Below are 21,339 nucleotides of genomic sequence, written 5' to 3'. Positions count from 1 at the left end.
TAATGATCTCTATATCTGGAAAGTTATTTCAAGCAGCTACTTCATACTGCAGGTTATTTTCTAGTAAATGGTTTTGTGGCAGCTAAGGCCAGTTTGTCCTCGGATGCTTAGTGATTTGGGGCTAAAGTCTCTCCTTATTACTTTGATCAGGAGAATGAAGGCTGGCACTTCATATAAGTGTGATATTTCCTGTGAGCAAAAGAATGGAGTAATGCAAGAGATGGAAAAGGGCTAAATCTCATCTACTCACTCACTTTCTGTCTGACAAAAAGTAACACTCTGGACATGCAAGGGCAAGGTGAGAAAGAAAGTGTTGGCTTTTTTTCCAGGCAGATAGAGGAAAGATATGGCCTTCTCAGAGCTACCAAACTCTGCCATCTCCTTGTAGGGATGTGGAAAAAGATGGTATTTTTCTATATTATTACTTGGACTGCCTCCTAGAAAATTCTGACCTACAGTTAACTTGATATTTCTCAAGTAGATATTTATTCTGGTTTTGTGATTAGTTTACTAGTATCAGAATAGGAATGTGGGAGAAGGAGGGTTTTTGGCATTTCTCTTCTGTGGCAGGTCCTCAAGCCTGTGCTGTTGAACAGAACTGGTTGTGCAGCATGAGACATGCCCCTCAGGGAAGGCATATCTGCAACACTGAAACATCTCATATCTCTCATCTCTCTCATCACGTACAACACACTCATCACTGCACCCCTAACAGGCCTTTCCTCGAGTCATGTCCTGCACTCCACATTAGTGGAATTTGGTGTGTTCAGCACAAGTCTGCCTTATTCTCATGTGCTGCCCTGTAATCTGGTATTACCCAGAGCTAGTAACAGGCCATGAAGTTCATACTGAGTATGCAAGGTTCGTACTGAAGGTTGCCAGATCTGCTCTACCTGAACCTTTCTCTGAACTCCCTGGAGCTCTGGTTTGTTTGGTTTGGCTGTAACAGAAATTTTGTAATTGGGCAAGTACCTATGGTTGATTTGTTTCACTGTTGTCTTCCTATGGTACTGCCATGGTTTTGTGACTCTAATATAATGATTTAATATACAGAAATACAGTCCTGGTGTAATGACAGAGGCCTTCAGGTGGTGACAGAGAATGCCACACTCTTCTTGCTCTTAATTATTTAAATTGATGAATTATTATGTAACAGTGCAAGATTTAAAATATGGCTAGATTATCAAAAACAGCAGAGTGTTGGTAGAGAACATTGTTTCTAGAGGATTACTTAGCACTAAGATATGGATGGCCAAAAATGCTGAGAATCAACTTGAGTTAAATGCATTTGTTTGACAAGCCAACACAAAAGTCTTTTAAAACACATAAAAGTTAAAAACTATTAATGCTTATAAACATGAGAAAGTTTCCAAAGCCAAAAAATGATGAGTTGTAAATTTTCCAAGGGAAGAAACTGCTGAATAATCAGTCGAATATTTAGAAAGGCTCAGATACTTCTGCAGATATTGTGAACATGACATATTCAGTCAAGCTGCTGGGTACAAATTTGCTTATCTGGTGCCTTTGTAGTCCAGTGAGATAAGTGCTTATATTACAGTCCTTCAGTATGTATTACACACTGTCTGAAAGAACTTCTTACAAATTGTTTTCCTTTCTAACTACCATGTCCATTGCATCTGTATCATTGTCACAAGCACCATCCCAGACAGTTTAAAGACAAGTAAATTCAAATGTCAATTTCTAACTGGAAGTCAGGCAGAAAGCAATGATTTCATTGAGAGAACTGCTCTGATGGTTCATTGTCCAATAGACTTCATATGGCTAAAGCCATCTAGAATTGTAATAAAGAGTCTCTAGGATTAAAAGCATAGAGTAGTTATTTTCTGGCATGTAGACACATAAGATATCTAGGGTTTAACTGATTGCTAAGGCACTAATTTCATTCTCACTGTCCTGTTAATACCTTCCAGTCTCTTATCAGGACAGTAATATAGTCTTTGCTAGCCAGGCAGGTGGGTTATCTTCTACTGTGCCCAGGAGCAGACCTGTAGCATCCACCAAATCCAGTGGTATCAACAGGTTCACATATTTATTTATTTAACTATCTATTTGTTTGTTTATTTTCCCAGTTTCAGGTTTTTAACTTTTCCACATTGGTGCTCTTCTTTCTTGAATCTTTGAGTTACCAGCACTCTTCGTCTTCATGTTTTTACCTCTGTCTGTAACTCTACAGTCATAACTTGCATTTCTCTACACTGCATATTTTCTCGCAGCTCTTTCCCATAATCTCTGTGTTTCTTTGGTAACGTGATCCAGGGGGAATATACTTGTGCCAAATCAGAGCTGGCTCATTGATCTTTGGAGCATGAACTGCTGAGCCCTGAGGGCAAGGCAAGAGTTAAAGAGTGTTACTGTCATAGAGGGTGAGATCAATCCTACTTAACCTTAAATATCTAAAAATTAGACATCAAAGTCTGAGATAACTGCCCTAGGTTGCCCTTACAGTCAGTAGACTGACATACCTGTTGTAAGAAACTGAGTCATCCACAAAAATAGCATCTAAAATAAATCAAATGACTCAGCTCTGTACATATCCATTTCTCTCAACTGACTGACAGGAAGATTTGAGTAACTAGTTTAAATTTTTGTATCTCCCTTTTAAATAACTGAACTAAAGTAGTTATATTCTGGTGGTGTCTTTATGGAAACGGGCTAAAGAGATCCATCCAAGCTACATGCAGATTGTTGTTCCACTTATATAACCCAGTGCTTCATTCTCAGTGTCTCAGTTTAGCAGTAGTCATTACTAGCTCTTTCTATTTTATGTTACGGTTCAAAGATAAAGATAACATTGTGTTTCAGGCTCATTTAGGTATTAAAAGGCTAATAGAAAGCATAAGGGAAATTGCACTGTATGTGTCAGAAGCTGCTTCACCTGTCTTTATTTTTAAACTCACACCTATGCTACATTTCCATGGTGTAAAAGTCTAGGTATGTAAACAAAACACCCAAGAACAAGAAATAATCATGGCTTGAATTTGAAATTCCAGGTTAGATTCCCACTGTTGCAATTAGAAAGAAAACTAAAAGGAAACTCATTAATTCAAAGACATCAGAAAAAAGCATATGTTTTCTAATCTTGTACAACCCTTACTGATAGACCATATATTAGCACTCTAGTCACAACGAAAAAAGAAGAATGAAAATTATTAGCTATTTATTTTTGTATCTTAGCATGGCTATTTGACATTGTGCAAAGAGAATAACTCCCTCAATATAAGGATTAATAATGACAAGAATTCAAAGTAAATTAATGCAAAAAGTACTCTTAATCCATTAGTCTTGTTCTTTTGTGTTATGGATACTAGCTTTGTATCAAAGCCCTTACTTAATTAAAGAATTTAGAAATCCTTTCTCTTTTTCTCTTAGTTTAAACGTTCCAAGAAAACATACTGGCCAGGCTAACTTTACTTTCCTCCTCATTTAAAGAATCACAGTAGTTTATCTATTTCAGGTCTGTTTGGAGAAATATAAGAAGCATTACCCTGTCAACATACTGACTCATCTTCTTTGTATCAGATTTCCATGTGCTAATGTTTCCATATGAAACCATTGGTAGAATTACTTTGGAAGTGGTGGAATTACTTTGAAAGTGCTTGTGCACGGTAACATGTTGGAAATGACAATCTAATGTGGCAGATTTGCATTAAACTGGCCAAAAAAAAAAAAAAATTATCAAGGTTTACATTTGCAATATATAGTGATACTACTGTACTGTGAATATAGACTGATCCTTTGCAGTTTTCCTGTAGAGAACTCCACAGCCACTGCTGTAATTCCCCTGTAACAAATATTTGTGTAGTAACTTCCTAATATAGGTCCTATTTTTCTGCATGAGTTTTGTCCTTCAGCATGTGACCTGATACATTTTTTCCTAGCATGTGTGAGCAGACAGAAATTTTTCTTTTTAGTGCTGCTTCTGTGTTTAAGCTAATACTATGTATTAGTATTGACTTCTGCATCTTGATTATCTGTTCTATATATACGAATAAAACATTTTTCTTATTTTTAATTCGGAGAGGTGGAACAAGCATGACGTGCTAATAATGATGTAGTAAGTTTGCTTACTGCATTTATACCACAGTTGTGCTGCTTCATAATTGGATGCATATACATGCACAATACGAATGTAAAGAAGGAGAAAATAAAAAGTGTAAGCCATTATTATGATAATTGTTTAGCTTTACTTTCATATTATATATTTCAGTATGGTTTTCTTACTGTAATTCTGTAAGCTACTTAAATGTTGAATATTTCAATACTTACATATATCTCTTTGAGGATGAAAGCTCAGGTCTGTTTCTTTTCTTCTTGGGGAAAGCTAATCTGCTTAGCTATGCAAGCACATTTGTTATATTTAAATTTATCTTCATAAGTTAAAATGTATCAGATTTTCCTAGTGTGTTATGGTGATTATTCAGCCACAATTGGATTTTAAAGTACTTAAATTCTGTGCATGCGCATTTAGATTAGCTATATTTATTCAAAGACTTTTCTTCCAAATTTCTATTCATTAATCGTTAAAGGTGTCTTGCCATAAGCATATATGCATTTTTTCTTCTTTGTATGATTTTCATACACGTAGCATAATATGATTTCTTTAATTCCACACGGAACAAAAAGCTTTTGAATTGCAAAGGGAAACCAGGAAGGTGAAGCATATGCATACAGAATAGGGAACCTAAGAAGACCTTTAGTGAACCCCAGGCTTTATACCATCCTTCTGAACTGTTGTACATTTACCTTTGTAAATATCACAGAAGAATTTCACTGTGGATACCCAGAATAGTGAATGTACATCAAAAGTTTATTCCAGTCCTAAAAATATTACCAGTGGAATTGCAGTCATCATTTTAAACATAGAAGATTCTGTTGGAATCTATATCTTTAAAAATAGACTGGTGTTTTTAAGTACATCTTTATTGTACTTTCAAAACACATGACTGATTGATTTATAAACCAAAATATATTTGCTCAGGAGATGGTAGAGAGAGGAGGAAGCAAAGCATGTGTATGAGAACAATTTTGATACTGAATCTTAATTTTTAACCTGTTAATTGAATAATTCTGCACCCTAAACAAGACCTGCTGTAGTTGCCTTGCTTTGCACTCTCTCAAGAATTCAGATTGGGACAAAGCAATAAAACCCTGGAGCTTGAAAGTGAAATGTTCAAAAAGCTTGTTGTGAGGTTGATATGCTGGAAAAAGTTATTGCAATTCTCAGTGAGGTAGTTGTTTCCAATACTGTTATAACTATCTATAAAGAGAAACCTTTGCCCTTAGGTACCAGGAGCTACAGTAGCTCTGTAAAAAGGAAACAGAGGAAGAAAAAAATCACCATGGTATCTGACAAGCTATCCTTTCCTTTCCTAGTAGAAACGTTTTGCTCTCTGATACTACCATGCATGTACGCAGTGGTCAGACACTTGCAGAGCTCCAAAAAAGTTAGTGTTCCAGTAAGTTAATTACATAGGAGGTCAGCTACTTTGTTAAAATACTCAACATCTGTAATCAATGTCATCTTAGAGAGTTTGTCCCCAATGCTCAGTAGAACAATTTTTGGAAAATTGTTAAAATATTTTGCATATGGGCTTTTTGTTTTGAAAGTAAATGGGAAGAACATTAAGCATAGAGCTAAAGTGGTAACAAGTAGAAACATAATGCAAACATCTACCTAGTAATCATCTCTATTCTAGCCGAATTCCAGGGAAGGATTCCTCATTAAATTAGCCTCAGGGAGGATCTCACTTATTTTTTTGTTACTCTACCTGATGCTGTTATACTTGTTTATTTTATATTTTTATATATATATATTTATATATATTTATATATTTATATATATTTATATATTTTTATATATTTATATATTTATATATATTTATATATACACATACACATTTATACATAGATATATGTATGTATATATCACATTTGCACATACTTTCCTCTAAGGTTCACTTCATACGTAAATATTAAGACTGATTTGAATAAGTTACAGATAAACTTATTTTAGGTTTTAAGATTTCTATCTCAGTGTGGTGCAAGTTCCATGTCATAGGGAAGATATATTTTTTTATTATTTTATTATCCATAGTAAAATATATACTGCGCATTTTAATTATATTAGTCTCAGAGTAACTAATCTCACTGGAACAAAAAGAGTGTAAGTGCACCAAGACAATTATTGTTCTTTCTGTACAGTGGTAAGTGTAAGAAGTGCTGTAAGTTCATTCTCTAAAGAGCCTGGTTCAATTGATACTGCCACCTCCATTAAAATAAGAGGCAGGAGTTATGAGTGCACTAAATATTAGAAATTTGCTTCAGGGGCTCTGGGTTTTGCTTGCAATTGCTCAGACTCAACTCATTGTATTCTATCCAAAACTCATCAGGTGTCCATCATTGCATCTTAAATTTAAAACCTTTAAACACTTTTATGATATAAGGTTGTTCAGAAAGGGACAAGAGAGAGATTTAAAGCAAGCTCTGTATCAGAAAGACTATATGATTAAAATAGATCTACACAATTTGTTTTAAGTGCTTCCCATAAATCAACATATATTCCACTGGGAGGAAACATTATGTAAATGGAATGGTGGCTCCCAACTCTTGGTCTCCAAGGACATTAACCAAGCTTCTCTGTAACTTCTGTTCACCATGTAAATTCCCTGTGAAAAGGTCTGGTGAGAAAATACTCCTCAAAGACAGAATCTTTCAAATCAGTTTGTAGTCATCATTCCTTTTTCCTTATCTTAGGAAACCAAATTTCAGAGAAAGACTTTTTGAAGGATATTGTAGACTCATTTTCAAATGCCACAGCTTTGAAAGACTTCTTTATTACCCAAAATGCATTCCAAACTAAAATAGGTAGCTAAAGGTGACCAGAATGATTAAGTTCAAACTTCGTCTTTTTACTGTCATCACCCTCTGTTGCTATTGCCATGTACACAAAAGTTCTGGTAATCCACAAAGAGGTATCCTTAGGTATACCCAACCAACAGAGACTGTTTTTTTCTATAACAGTACAAGTACTCCAGAAATTATTATAACTTGTCAAGTGGTCTTTACAAATCACAGTCTCTTAATAAGCCCCTGTACCCACTTTTAGGTACCAAAATATAGTCTTTCTGTGCTTAATCAGTTTCTGCTATAACACTATATATTTAACTACTTAGAAGCAACTGTAGATGCTATCATCCTGAAAATGGGTCTACCATCAGTGATTTAAATTGAATCACCTAAACCCATTTTTCATATTTTCTTCTACAATGACTGTGGAGACCAGGTGAATGAAGCAGTCATCTAGCCCAAATTAAGAGTTTACAATGGAAAGTGGGAAATTCAGACTTGGTAGGCTGTACCAGCCAGCAGGTGAATGAGAGGTACCAAAGGAATTAAAGCCTCAGGATAGCAGACATCTTCAAGGCAACATACAGTCAGGGGCTTTTATTATACTTATTCCCCAAAGAGCAGGCACAAAGATCTGATGCTTGAGATACTTGTAGAGAACCAGCATCAAGACCACTCATAAAGGCTTTCCTAATTGAAAGCAAATCCTTGTCTCTAGAAATGCATATTGACCTTGGTATCTGAGAGTGCTTATGGCCAGACAAGTCACTGTCTCCACTCATCTCTGCATTTGAACACGAGGAAGAGCTCAGACAGAAAGCTCACATCTTCATGGTGCAAGATCAATGGTACCTGAGTGGGGAGAGGGTGGTGAACCTCCTCACTGAGTCAGCATGGACAACAGCATCACTCAATGCAAGCTTAGGTACATGCACATGGTGATCCCAGGTAATGTTTTAGGAAACTTCAAAGCTGTATTGTGTCTTCTGTAACTGTATGCTTTCAACCCAATAAAGTATTCTATGTTCCTCCTTGCTTCTCACTGGAAAAAATCCATCCTGGGTAGTGGCACCCTGAGCACCTTACTGGGCAGGATCACACGTACCTTGGGAACCTGTTCATCTCTTCAACAGTGAAATTATTACCTTTGACAACAAAACAGTTTTTGATCTTCACTTTCATTGCTGCCACAGATGCTTTTTTATTCCTAGATACTTTCTCCCACTGGGATGCCCAGTATTCAGAGGGACATATTCAGAAATCCCTGCCCAGCTGAGGAAAGGATCCCTACAGACATCTTCAGTGTTTTGGAAGATGCTAGCAAAACAGTATACACAGGGAGGAGATAACACCTCCACTCTTTCCACATTCATGCTAGTGTAAAACCCAGAGGCATAATAATAAAATTGGCCTTTTTCTCAGATATCTCCACTCCTGCTAGGCTCTTTCCCAGCTCTCTATTTCTCTAAGCTTCACATTTTGGGGTATGGTGCCAGTTAACTAGTTGGTAGTTAACAGATAGATACACTTAATGCAAAGATACACCTCTCATTCAGGTTTAATTCCCACACAGCAATTTAATCATAGCATGGAATATAAAACCTTCAGGTAGGATGCCAGTGGAAACTGCTGCTTGGTAAGCCAGATAAAACTACTGATTGCACAGCACTTGCAAAGAAAGCTTTTAATCCTTTATAAGAGTTTATAAGAGCAGCCATTTTTATACAGAGTTTGGAAAACTTTGGAAGATATCAAAGTATTGAGAATCAGTGTACCATGGTAAGGCACAATGACACCTGTGGAGTTTTGGAATGCATATAATTGATTACTGTATGTATTCCACCTAGTTAGAGATGAAAATTATATGTTTCCTAATGAGCAAAAAGTTAAACTTATGAAGGCACAATATAAAAAAATAGTAACTCAAATGTATTATTTTCTACATTGAAGAAACAGAAGTAGAATAGTATTTGATTTATAAACACTACACTTTCCAAAATTATCTGAAAACAATATGTGGCGGCTGCAGTCTCCTCTGGGCCATTTGAATGCCAGGACCAGCCAAGAATGTTTGAGAAAACAATTCCCATTCTGCATGTGTAACAAGTGAAAACACTGAGGCACCCTTTCTGCTCTCTTGGAGCTTCTGCCATGTGGAAAAATATTGTCCTCTTTTGCCTGGAAAGATGGCAATGATCTGTCACTCCTGACAGCCTAGTGCACCTGTGGCTCACCTGATACATAGATGACAGCCTGAGTGAGACAATACTAGGACTATATGATCTGAAATGTTCCAGATGTAGACAAATGGTAGAATACACCAGAATACTATCTCATCCTAAGTGTGGCCAGAGTGGAAAAGCACTGACTGAAGTCAATGGTCTCATGACTCTATAAAAAACGATCCTAAATGAGGTCTATTGAGTTCTCCAGAGTCACAGAGGGTTGTTAACTCACATCTCCCCCTCTGTGGGATGCCCCCAGAATTACCTCATGATGAACTGACACTGCAAAGCTGTGGGCAAACTTAGATTTATCAAGACTCAAAACTCACCCGTTGACAAAGCCAATGCATTAAAGTGAGTAATTCATTAATTTTGAAATGGAAATTTTGGCCATAGGTATTCAAATATCCATTGAGTGGTGGACATGTGTGTGTATGTGTGTGCTTTATAAATTCGCATGTATGTGTTTTTATCTTTCTATCTATCTAGATGTCTATATATATGTGATATATGTGATCTGATTTATGCCTTTTTAAGTAAAATGTGATCATTGTCATTTTCAAATCTGTAACCAACCCAATGTTTTGATTATAACAAGTCCTAAATTGCTTTAAATAACTTTATTAATCAGCTGTCAATTAAGTGCTTGGAAATAGTATACTAAGCTGCCTCAGTCAACTTCAAATTGTGTTAAATCAAAACCCTGTAAAAAAATCTATCTGCAACACAATTACAGGCATATATGAAATAGGTAAAGAAGATTTATGAAGATAGAAATCAACTTTGATCTAGAATTAAAGACTTAGAAATTAGTTATATGGTCTTGTTTAAAGTGTACATTTTATTTTAGTCTTCTGGTTTAAGTTTAGAGACTTTTAAAAAGGTTTATTTTATTACTTTAAAAGTAAATGGATTTAATTAAACTTGGTATAAAATGATTTATATTATAAGTACATTCACCTATTAGTGAGTTTGTCCAATGCTTTCTGATATAATAGTCTGTTTATTAAGATTTTCAGACTCTGTGTTTACTTAAGCATGGATATTTCTGGTACATTTCCAAAACATATTTCAGTCATCTCATAGATGAAATAATTTTTCTCTTCCCTTATTAAAATAAACTAAATGTATTAGTACATTTGCAACAGGCTTCCCACAGAACTCTGTATTCAGATTTCCCACTGAAAAAAAAAAAAAAAAAAAAAGGAAAAGAAAGAAAAGAGAGAAGAGAGAAGAGAGAAGAGAGAAGAGAGAAGAGAGAAAAGAGAGGAGAGGAGAGGAGAGGAGAGGAGAGGAGAGGAGAGGAGAGGAGAGGAGAGGAGAGGAGAGGAGAGGAGAGGAGAGGGAAGAGAAGAGAAGAGAAGAGAAGAGAAGAGAAGAGAAGAAAAGAGAAGAGAAGAGAAGAGAAGAGGAGAGGAGAGGAGAGGAGAGGAGAGGAGAGGAGAGGAGAGGAGAGGAGAGGAGAGGAGAGGAGAGGAGAGGAGAGGAGAGGAGAGGAGAGGAGAGGAGAGGAGAGGAGAAGGGAAGAGAAGAGAAGAGAAGAGAAGAGAAGAGAAGAGAAGAGAAGAGAAGAGAAGAGAAGAGAAGAGAAGAGAAGAGAGAAGAGAAGAGGAGAAGAGAAGAGAAGAGAAGAGAAGAGAAGAGAAGAGAAGAGAAGAGAAGAGAAAGAAGAGAAGAGAAGAGAAGAGAAGAGAAGAGAAGAGAAGAGAAGAGAAGAGAAGAGAAGAGAAGAGAAGAGAAGAGAAGAGAAGAGAAGAGAAGAAGAGAAGAGAAGAGAAGAAGAAAGGATATTCTGCATAACAGAGACCTGAAATGAGTATTTTATTCCCTAGATCTTGGAAAACTGAAACATTTTGTTTGATAACTCACTTAAGATTTAAACTATATTGTGACCCATGCAACCAGTCTTTTGTTTGCTTTCCATGAGGTTTTTAGTAATGAAATTTTATTTCTAATTTCAACTTTTCATGCTAAAGTTCTTAGAGAAGAGGTGCCGCACTGCACCAGGGATGGACACTTCGCATTGAAGAGACATAACTTCTCCCTTTCCCTGTCACACCCTCCCCAAAAACAAAACAACAAATCAAGAACAAATTATACAAATTTACTCATGCCTTTTGTCACAGGGGAGTAATTTAGGTTTCTGCTTACTGCAGAACAATGTTTAGATTTCTCAAAGAAAAGTGCAACCTAAAAGAGTTTGGTGGCAGGTTCACTCTATTATTTACTGCATGGGGAAATACACCAAGCTAAACGCTGTTTGCCTTCTCTCCAGGAGCCTGAGACCCATTCACAGAGCAAACTTTCAGGTGTCTTCCCTCCTTGATAACTGTTCACTACAGACTCTATATTTTAGAGCTCTGAAGGCAAACTTGCAGGGGAGGCCTGCACCCATTTGCAAAGCAAGCTTTTAGGAATTCCCTCTCTGATAGCCGTTTACTCTGAAGTCCATATTTTAGAACTCCAGAGGCAAACTTTCAGGTGAGACCTGGTAGCAGTTGGACGAGCAAACTTTCAGGAAACAAAATTCTCAGAAATAAATAAAAAAAAATAAAATTAAAAAAAAAAAATAGATTGGAATAGCAGGAGGGCTGGCTTAAGCTGGGTACATGATGAGCAGAGGTCCAACCTGAGTATAGAAAACCATAGACTTTTATATCTTTACAGACCATTCTAACCATGATTCAGTCCAATAGCAATATTTCAGTCTGGAGTCTTCTTGCTTCTCATTGGATCTTTTTCACTGATCTCATATGCGCCTTTGTTTTGTTTAACTGTAGGCATTGTTTTATGGTCCATAGCTTTGCAGGTGCTATTTTGTCTGAATAAATCCTTTTCTTCTCAGCGAAGTGCAAAACCGGCCCCAGTTTGCAGATGTCTGTAATGCTCCCGTGTTAGCCTTGAAATCGTTATTTTTCCCCACTTAGTTCCGTTCTTCCCAGCAAGTGTTCAGAGTACTTTGAAGTTGCTTTTGGTAAATATGAGCAGAACTTTACAACTTAAGATTTCAGCAAATTCAGCTTACTAGTTAACATGAAACAAAGAGTATATTAAAAATCATACAACCTTATACTTCTAAATGATTCATTATATTTAGTGTGCATTTACTTATGCTAAATGATTAATATTAAATTGGGCTCATCCACTGACCTGTGAGTAATAAAAACATTGCCATACATCTGCCTTATTTAGCAGAGAAACCTCAAAATAGTCTCTCGCAGGCTGTCATATTTATAGAATAAAGCGGTTTGCTCATAGTCAAATTTCATACAGTAGGAAAGGTCTGCATGAGACTCTCTGCATACACAATTTGTCAGTGTTCAGTACTCTGTTCTGCTTCCTTGTGGGTTTCCTAAAAGGAGTTCTTGGCCTGGCTATGGCTCATGACTTTACCTCCTTTGGAGTCTGTACCAAACTGCTGCTTGTTTGGCTGGGAGGGCTCAAGTGCCTCCACCACACCTTTGCATAGGTAGTTGTGAGCCACACAGGGAGGTATTTGATTGTTCCATTTTTAGTGTTTCTTGAAACAGATATGTAAAAGTTTAATGTCACCAATGAACACAGACAGTAACATTTAAAATAGTCTTATTTTTAAATAATAAGTTTGACTCTAGCAATGCCAGTGAAATGAAGAAGTGTTTGTAATAGTCTATACTTTCTTCACTCCGTTTTCTGAAGTCCCTCCCTTAAGTGTTATTTTGTCAGGAAAGATTCTCTATCTCCGTTTTTATTTAAACATTTCCTTTCATTATCAAATTGAGTTCACTCACTTAAAGCACAGAAACTATACACTGTAATATCTGAATAAATTTTCAACTTTAAATATCCAGCATGAAAGATGGATATTTATTTTAAAAGCTCACCAAGACTGTATACAATGAATTTAATAAATACCTTGTAGAAAATTATAATATATCTGTGAGAAAAAAAGTACAGGTTAAATTTTCTAAGTTATTCACTGTAAAATATCATAACTTTTCTCTCAAAAAGACCAGAGTTATTTGGTCTTTTTGGTCTTTTTTTGGTACTGAAGTATGTCTTCCATTAGATTTCTTGGCTAAGTGTGGAAAGCATTCAATTGTTGAAAATTTTGAAAATCCACTACACAAACACCATGCTAGATAAAGTGACAATATTGTATACATTGGGATTAATTCTTAAATATTCATCTTCTAGCAAGTTTTGAAACTACTAGATGCAACTGGGGCTTGGAAATGTCCATTTCCTCTAAATACTAAAGTGATTGTCGTATAGTGAATGCTTACTAATGAGTAAGAACAGTCCCTCAAGGCTCTTCTTCAGAGGGTTATTGCCATAGAATTATGAGAGTCACATATTCAATCCTACAACTTGTTAGTCATTCATTTAAACACAAGACTATGAATGAGTAATGATGTGCAACAGTCCATCAATCAATTTTTATGAACTTATGTTATATCTTTATTCTGAAGAGAGAAGACGGTCACTTTGCCTTTGAGATGCAGGCTAACACAATCTCCAGTTTTGTGTCTAACTAATTATTTACAATTCCACTTCAAATATCAGAAAATTGGTCAATTTAGCATTTGAATTAGACCTCAGTGTATATAAACACATTTTTTCTACACTTTAACTAATGTTATGTTCCTGGTTCTTTTGATTTCATACAATATCAAATTTTTATGTTGGCACTGGGCAGGAGCATCCAGGAGTATATGACAAGCCATGAAATGAGTGTAACCGGTGATTTTAAAGCCTTGCCTGCTTATCATGCCACATCAATGTGAATTTTTACTATGGTGAGCATGAGAACTGAGAAGAAGGAAAAAGTCAAGTCACACTTGACCCTGTAGAAGACAGAGCTACAGTGCACAAACCTGTACTGTATGCAGCTGTACAGCTGGTGTCCAGCTGTTCAGTCTGAATCCAGTCATATTTTTTATTTATTCACAACTGGTAACTTTTGTTCATATTAATATTAGAAATCCATAGCGTAGTAAGATGAATCCAGTCCAGTTACCCAGTTAAATTGCATAAAAGTTAAGGAAGAGGAAGCTGAGACATTTTTCTTCTGCCGGTGATTAATATTTTAAATCTCACTGAAGTAGAGCATCATAAAATCATTAATGATCTTAAGCAATTAATGACCAATTAACTGCTAACAATAACCTTCTAAGATTGAGCTACTGGGAAAATTCTTTGACAGCAGTCGTAACTAATTTTCAGTACTCCTCAGCATTTAGAGATGAAGAGCACAGTGTGTATTTGGAAGTCAGCAACTGGAGGGTCTGGGGGAACATTCCTTAAAAGAGCAGTTTAGATTGCTGTATTTTTTCCTAGGGAAATTCTTCTGTCAAATGGTGGCAAAAAGTGGTGTAACTAGTCAGTGAATCTGATGACTTAAGAAAGCTATACTTCGTGAAACTTAAGAGGAAGTCTCACCTCTAGGGTTCTTATAACTTCTAAGTCTAAAAATGCTGACTTTATAGCATCATTTGTTAAGAAAATACATTAAAGACTACACACAGAAGCTATGTTGAAGTATAATGGATCAGTTCCCAAATGACAAAAATAAAAATGTAAATAAAGAGATGTTAATGGTCCTTAAAACACATCTGAATGTTCAGAGTAGGGACAACAGCATGCTCAAATTTATTATTTTAAATGCCATCACTGAAGAGAGGAAAATATCAAATGGGATATGAACACATTAAATAAATTCTTACAAGGGAAATAATGGACCTATGGGAGGTTGCTTATGACATGGCTAGTTCTGTGTGTTTGTTTAATGGTTAGTAGGAATTACGTCTAATGAAAGAACCTGAAAGAGATTTATTTACAGAAAAATCAAAAGGAGACTGGTCAGTGATAGAGTGGACAGTGGATAGTTTTCCTATAAAGGATGTGTGTATGTATTTGTGTACATATGCAGACTTTTTTGTAGTTATGTATTAAAATATATATAATATTAATAACAATATGTAATTATTTTAAGAATATATTTTTAAAAGTTGTAACAAGCCTAAAGGCCTGGTCTCCCAGCCCTGCTCTGCTCATTTCCACTCATTCCACCTTTATTTGGGCTTGGATTTCTCCCACAGCTCATTTGTCTGAGCATTTTCAGTGCTGCTCTGAAACTTAAAATGAAGTACACACACGCCTTAGGTAGTCTGATGCCTACAACATAATTGTTTTTCCTGTGAAATGCACAGTCCTACAGAGAAAACAGTCACAATGTAAAAACACAATTACAAGCATTTTCTGGGATAATTAAGCCAAAATACTACAAGCTAACATGTGAAATATTCCATAAAAATGAAATTTGTCATTTTTCTTATATTTCAACTAACAGTTTAATTCTGGAGTTTCATTAGTCATTGAAGTGAGTGTGTATAAAATTATCCAGGATGATTTTGCCCTTAGATACAGTATAATTTTAAGCTTTAAAAAAATTAAAAAGATTATTTCTGTCCACTGTCATCAAAGTAGTTTAAAGCTATTATGTCTAAAAGGTATTTAACACAGGGGTATTTTTTTAACACAAATTTAGTGTAACTGTCTTTAAAACTGATTTTTTAGAGTGAACCAAAAACATTTCTTGAACAACTTTAATATTAAGTAAAATATAAAACAACAATTTTATTAGAACAATATACAATCATGCCAGAGAAAATGCCATGCTATTTCTTGATTTATGAGTGTTAGGGTTTTCCCTAACAATGATGACATGCTTTGAAATGTTTATAATCTGTGGATAAACAGTTTCTCTCAGCTGGGCAGCATACACAGCATGAATACTGTCTTTTCATTGAAATCAGGCTATATTTCTAGTTGTTTTTTACAGGAGACACATGGCACTTCCTGGGTTAATTAAACTTTATCTTCTGCAAGCAAGTTCATATGCAGAAGGTACTCCAAAATTTCTCAGATTTTATTATTAAACATTTTGACAGATTTTCTTTTATCAAGATTGTACTTACATTGCAGATATAAGCCCTGCAGTAAGGATATTTTAATTTATTACATTCTAATTTTCACTAATGGAAGCTGAACATTTTTTATAAAGTTTCTCTTCTTCATTTTCCTTTCTCCTGTGATTTTTTTTTTTTAATCTCAATTCAGCTGGATATTTTGCTCTATTTGCGTGTAGATTTAGATTACCACATGCTATGGTTATGTTATGTTACATATGTTATGTTATGTTATGTTATGTTATGTTATGGTATTGTATTGTATTTTTTACAGGTGTCTGAAACAATAATCCTTAAAATATATATATGTAGAACATGGGAAATGAACATGGGTGGTTCACCAGACCTAAGAAGCTGTGGCAGAATGCAAACTCCCCTCTCTCCCCCTCCCTCCTTCAGTATGGAAGGAGTAGGCACATCTCCCTCTCTCTGCTACTTGAGGCTAACAGCTTCTTTTGTTTGGCCCCAGAGCGCCCTGGCCAGGGCCATTAGGAGAAGGGAGTGCCGAGGCGCCAATGAGCCGCTGGGCACCTGAGGCCAATGTGGGGGATGTTTGGAGGCTTCAGGGGCACCCACAGCCAGTGTAGGGGTGCAGAGGATCTTCTAGAATGCCTACAGTCAGATCTGATCAGCCAATATAAAAACGGGATTCTCGTCGAGACTCCGCCCATTGTCGCGGGTCTCTGGGAGCACGAGCCAGATGCTGCCCCCGAGAGCCCCCCCGGGATGGAGACTCTGCTTGCCTTGCCGCCACGGGTGTGAGTAAAACTTCTCACAGAATTGCGAGTATATTTATACTTTTCGTGCACATATGTACGTGTAACTTTCCATGCTCAATATGGGCACGTGTAAAATTAATCCTCGCAGAATCGCGGGTGTATTTTCCTTCTGTGCACATTTTGCATGTGTAACTTTCCGTGCTTAATACAAGCACGTGTACTTTCCGTGCACATTTGCACGTGTAACTTTCCGTGTTCAATACGAGCACATGTATAAATTATTTCCTCGCACAATCGTGAGTGTATTTTCCTCCTGTGCTTCCACATAAGCATGTGTAATATTCTGTGCACATTTGCACGTGTAAGTAAATTAACCCTCGTAGGATTGCGAGTGTATTATAAATTTACCCTCGCAGGAATCGCAAGTGTACACTTTCTGTATTCACTATGAGTACGTGTATCTCTTTAAAAATAATCCCGCACCGTGTTCAGGCAAGTGTGTATTCGTCTCGGACTCAGAAACGGCTCCAGCATTGTTTTGGGTGAAGCCACGTGCATGTACGCTGTGGACCGGCTGTTGTATTAGTTGCTGCCCCTTCATAATTTTCCTCAACTGATATCCGAACCGTTATTTAAGTCACTTAGGAGTGCTAAAACCCTGTTTCTCACCGGTTTAATAAAAGTTGTTTTGGACCCTGTTGTCCCTTAAACTAACCTCGGGGTGCCTCCGTGACAGAAGCCTTACTTGTTCTTTCTGCGTCATTCTGTTAAGTTCAACAGAAGTCTTCAGTGAAGCAGACAAGCTCATTGCAAAACACAACCTACTGTCTTTATCAAAAGTACTAATTCAGAGCAGTTTGAATGGAGGAGAACTTCACAACATTATTGTACTAGGGACACAGTGAAATGCTTGTCTAATTGTTTCCTTTGCACCATTTTGTTTTGCTAGCGCTAGAAATAATATCCAATAGGATAATGTCTGCTATATAATTTAAGCAGTGAAGGAACACACAAAAGTGTTCAGTTTCTGGTGTTGTTGTCTAGTGAAGGAAGAAAAATAAGCTTCTCATGCTTTCTAGTGGGAGTGGGGACCAAGCATGAGACTGTGTGGCCTCTGCAACAACCACCCTAAGGTTACACTGGCACAATTATCCAGGAGAAGACTGGGAAATAACCAGATAATGTCTAACACCATTTCCTGCCTTGTAGGTTGTTTTTGCAGGCAGCACAAGATGATGTTCTAGTCCTCTATCTGGGTTCATTCATTTTCGGTTTTGCACTGATTTTGCTCCATATGGTCTGTTTTCTAAGCATTGCAGAAAAACTTCCCTATAATACTCCACAGGGTTCATTAACTGGAAACCACAAGGTGAGGTTTCTTACTAAATCTATTGCCACTGCTACTTTCAGTGTTCCATAATTGTTTATGGCTGTTGTGGATTTTTTTTCACAAGAAGACAGAAAACAACTGTATTTCCAATTATTTACTGATTAAGGGAAATTCTTTCCAAAATAAGGCAGCTGCAGGGCTAAGTCTTTCAGAAAAGTCTCTGTGAAAATCTCTGGATCAATAACATATGCACATCCTTAAAGAAAAATGTATCTTTGCTGATTTTTTGTTTATAACAACAAGAGATGCAGGACTTTCCCAGATTCAAAGGTGCTTCCATTTTTTTGTTTTGGAATTTTGGAATACCAAAATTTAGATATTAACTAGAAGTTAATCATTATTTTTTCAGAAAATTGAAAATACAATTCTTCAGACTATTTTATGTCTTAAATAATTAAAGAATGTTGTGGTTTAACCCCCAACCCCAACTAAACACCACACAACCACTTATTTACTCCTCCCTGATGGGACGGGGGAGATACTTGGAAGGTTACTCTTAATCGGAATTTAGAGCAATTACAGATTAATTGGAAGAAAACATGGATTGAGATAAAGATAGTTTCAGAGGTAAAGCAAAAGCTGCACACACAAGGAAAGCAAACCAAGGAATTCATTCACTGCTTCTCATTGCCACGCAGGTGTTCAGCCATCTCCAGGAAAGTCGGGCTCCATCATGTGTAATGGTTACTTGGGAAGACAAAAGCCATAAATCTGAATGTCTCCCCTTTCTTCTTATTCCCCCAGCTTTGCATGTTGAGCATGACAACATATGGTGTGGAATATCCTTTGGTCAGCTGGGGTCAGCTGTCCCAGCTGCATCCCCTCCCACCTCCTTGTGCATCCCTAGCCTATTCGCTGGTGGGGTGGTGAGAAGCAGAAAAGACCTTGACTCTGTGTAAGCACTGCTTAGTAATAACTAGAACATCCTTGTATTATCAACACTATTTCCGGTACAAAACTAAAACATAGCCACATACTAGCTGCTATGAAGAAAATTAATTCTATCTCCACAAAAACCAGTACTATAATTTTGAAGTTTACCTTTCTTTGATCCTGTCCACCTTTCTGGTACATTGTAGCATAACTGTGAAAAAAAAAAAAAAGTTTGACTGAAATTTTTATTAACTGTCTCGGTCAGAAATAAAATTCTAAAATATAAAATAACAAACTGCATTATCTGAAAAGCTCTCAGTTCTGAAACAAACAAGAAAATGAAATACAGGATAAACAGATTATTAAAGATGGTATTTAAGCCTAAACATTTTAATTGTAAATGCTTTTTCTATAGCTCATTCAGAGCAGTGAAGTGACAAGAGCTAATTCATTAAGCTTTAATGCAAACTCTTACGCATTGGGCTGCACCTCTAAAACTGCTTCAAAATTGTGCATGCTATGTAGCCATGATTTGGCACTAACACACAATGAAGATGTAATACTGCAGTCATCTACTCAAATGACTAGGCAAAATAGTTATAAAAGTACTAATCGAGTAGTGTGGAAACATACTTCATTTCAGTGGAAGTTTTCTTGCCTGCTAGTTCAAGCCACTGACAGCTCTTTGGACCATCTCTCGGCTTTAAACCAGGCTAGATCAATATGAAATACAGAACCTAGCTCTAACAAGTGCCTACCTGACATACATTCATCTTAAAGTAGCTGATTCCTTTAAAACTGTAAATAGGAAAGCCAATAATAAAATCTTTAAGATAAATCTTTCAAAACTCTGTAAGATCCCAATGCCTCATTATCAGTGGAATGGGCAGTTTTGGAGGAACAGGTCTGTATATGCTACAGCCCTTGTCACAGAACTGTACCAAGGTGCATACAGCTGCTTTCATATGGTTTCATTAAATTTTATCTCTTACTGATTATCAAAACTTAGTGGTGAGTGTTTCCAAGAGTTCATTTGAAAAATCATAGATTTTATGGTCAAGAAAATTTATATCTCCTTAGGGGAAATGAAAAAAAATCATATTTGAATTGGCTTGCAAGGCAGAAGTTTTACCACTTTTTGAACTTTTGAGGGAAATGGCTTAAGACCTTAAACTATTTGTGCCGTTCCAGATAAATTAGGTTAGTGTCAGAATTGTCTCATGCAAATCACATTTGCACTGTAATGTGAGGTAGTCTTGTGGGTTGTGCAAGTTAAAAACCTTGGCTATGACTATCACTGGAGCAAGATGGTTTGAAATGAACTGACAGCCTTTGATGATTAAGTGACTTCTTTAAGTGTCTGAATTTTAATTAGAATGATTTGGCTGAACTAACATTAGCAGTCCCATGATTCCACTGTCAGATCAACTTGATTGGTGATAAATTTGGATCTGCATTTAAGAACCTCTAGTTTCATGCTGATTAGCAAAGTGCACCTAGCCAAACTGGCATAGATAAAATTTTGTCTTTGCAACAAGAATGAGATAAGACTGAGGAATCTAATAAACTTTTTTGTTATTTCTTGACAATTGTAACATTTTATGCTGTGCTCTTGTTACCTTACAACAAAAGCTCTATCAGTTAATTATCATCTTCTTTGCCTTCTGTATCTTTTTTAACCTTTTCTTTTTTATTTCTGTCTTTTTTGTTCTTTTCTTCTTTTTTTTTTTTTTTTTTTTTTTTTTTAAATCTAAAATGGTTATCATGACTGTACAGGATATACTTTAACCTTAAGGACCCCTAATATAAAGAACGAGAAACTAACAGAGAGGATCATTACCTTCATTACCTTTCTCATCGTCTTTCTTGTTTTTTCACCTTGGTCTGTCATGCAAGTCCATGTTAAATCTGCCAACTAGAGACATTAAAAAAGAAACAAACAAATAAAACCAAATCAAAGCATATTTGTCATAAATAAAGACAAAATACATTTTTCTGTGTATTGATCTGGTTTTCATGTAGCAAAATGAATGGCCTTCCTGAATATATGTTGAATAGAAACATTGGGATATCAGGGGTCACTGACTCAGACATAGTTCTGAGGATACCATATTGCTAGAGATTTTCTAGTCTTCATAGGAAAAATTAGTGCAATTGAACACCAGATGAAGAAAAAGTATTTCCAGATGTTATATGAAGTTACAGATATCTCTTTTCTAAGCTGTATGTAAAACATAAGTGGAAAAATGTTGAGGTTTTTTTCAGTAAATGAGTCAGATAGTTGATAGCTCCATCATATATAGTGAGTTTCTGAG

Source organism: Nesoenas mayeri (assembly GCF_963082525.1).
Source record: "Nesoenas mayeri genome assembly, chromosome: 2".
Lineage (NCBI taxonomy): Eukaryota > Metazoa > Chordata > Aves > Columbiformes > Columbidae > Nesoenas > Nesoenas mayeri.
This window is presented reverse-complemented; position numbering follows the sequence as displayed.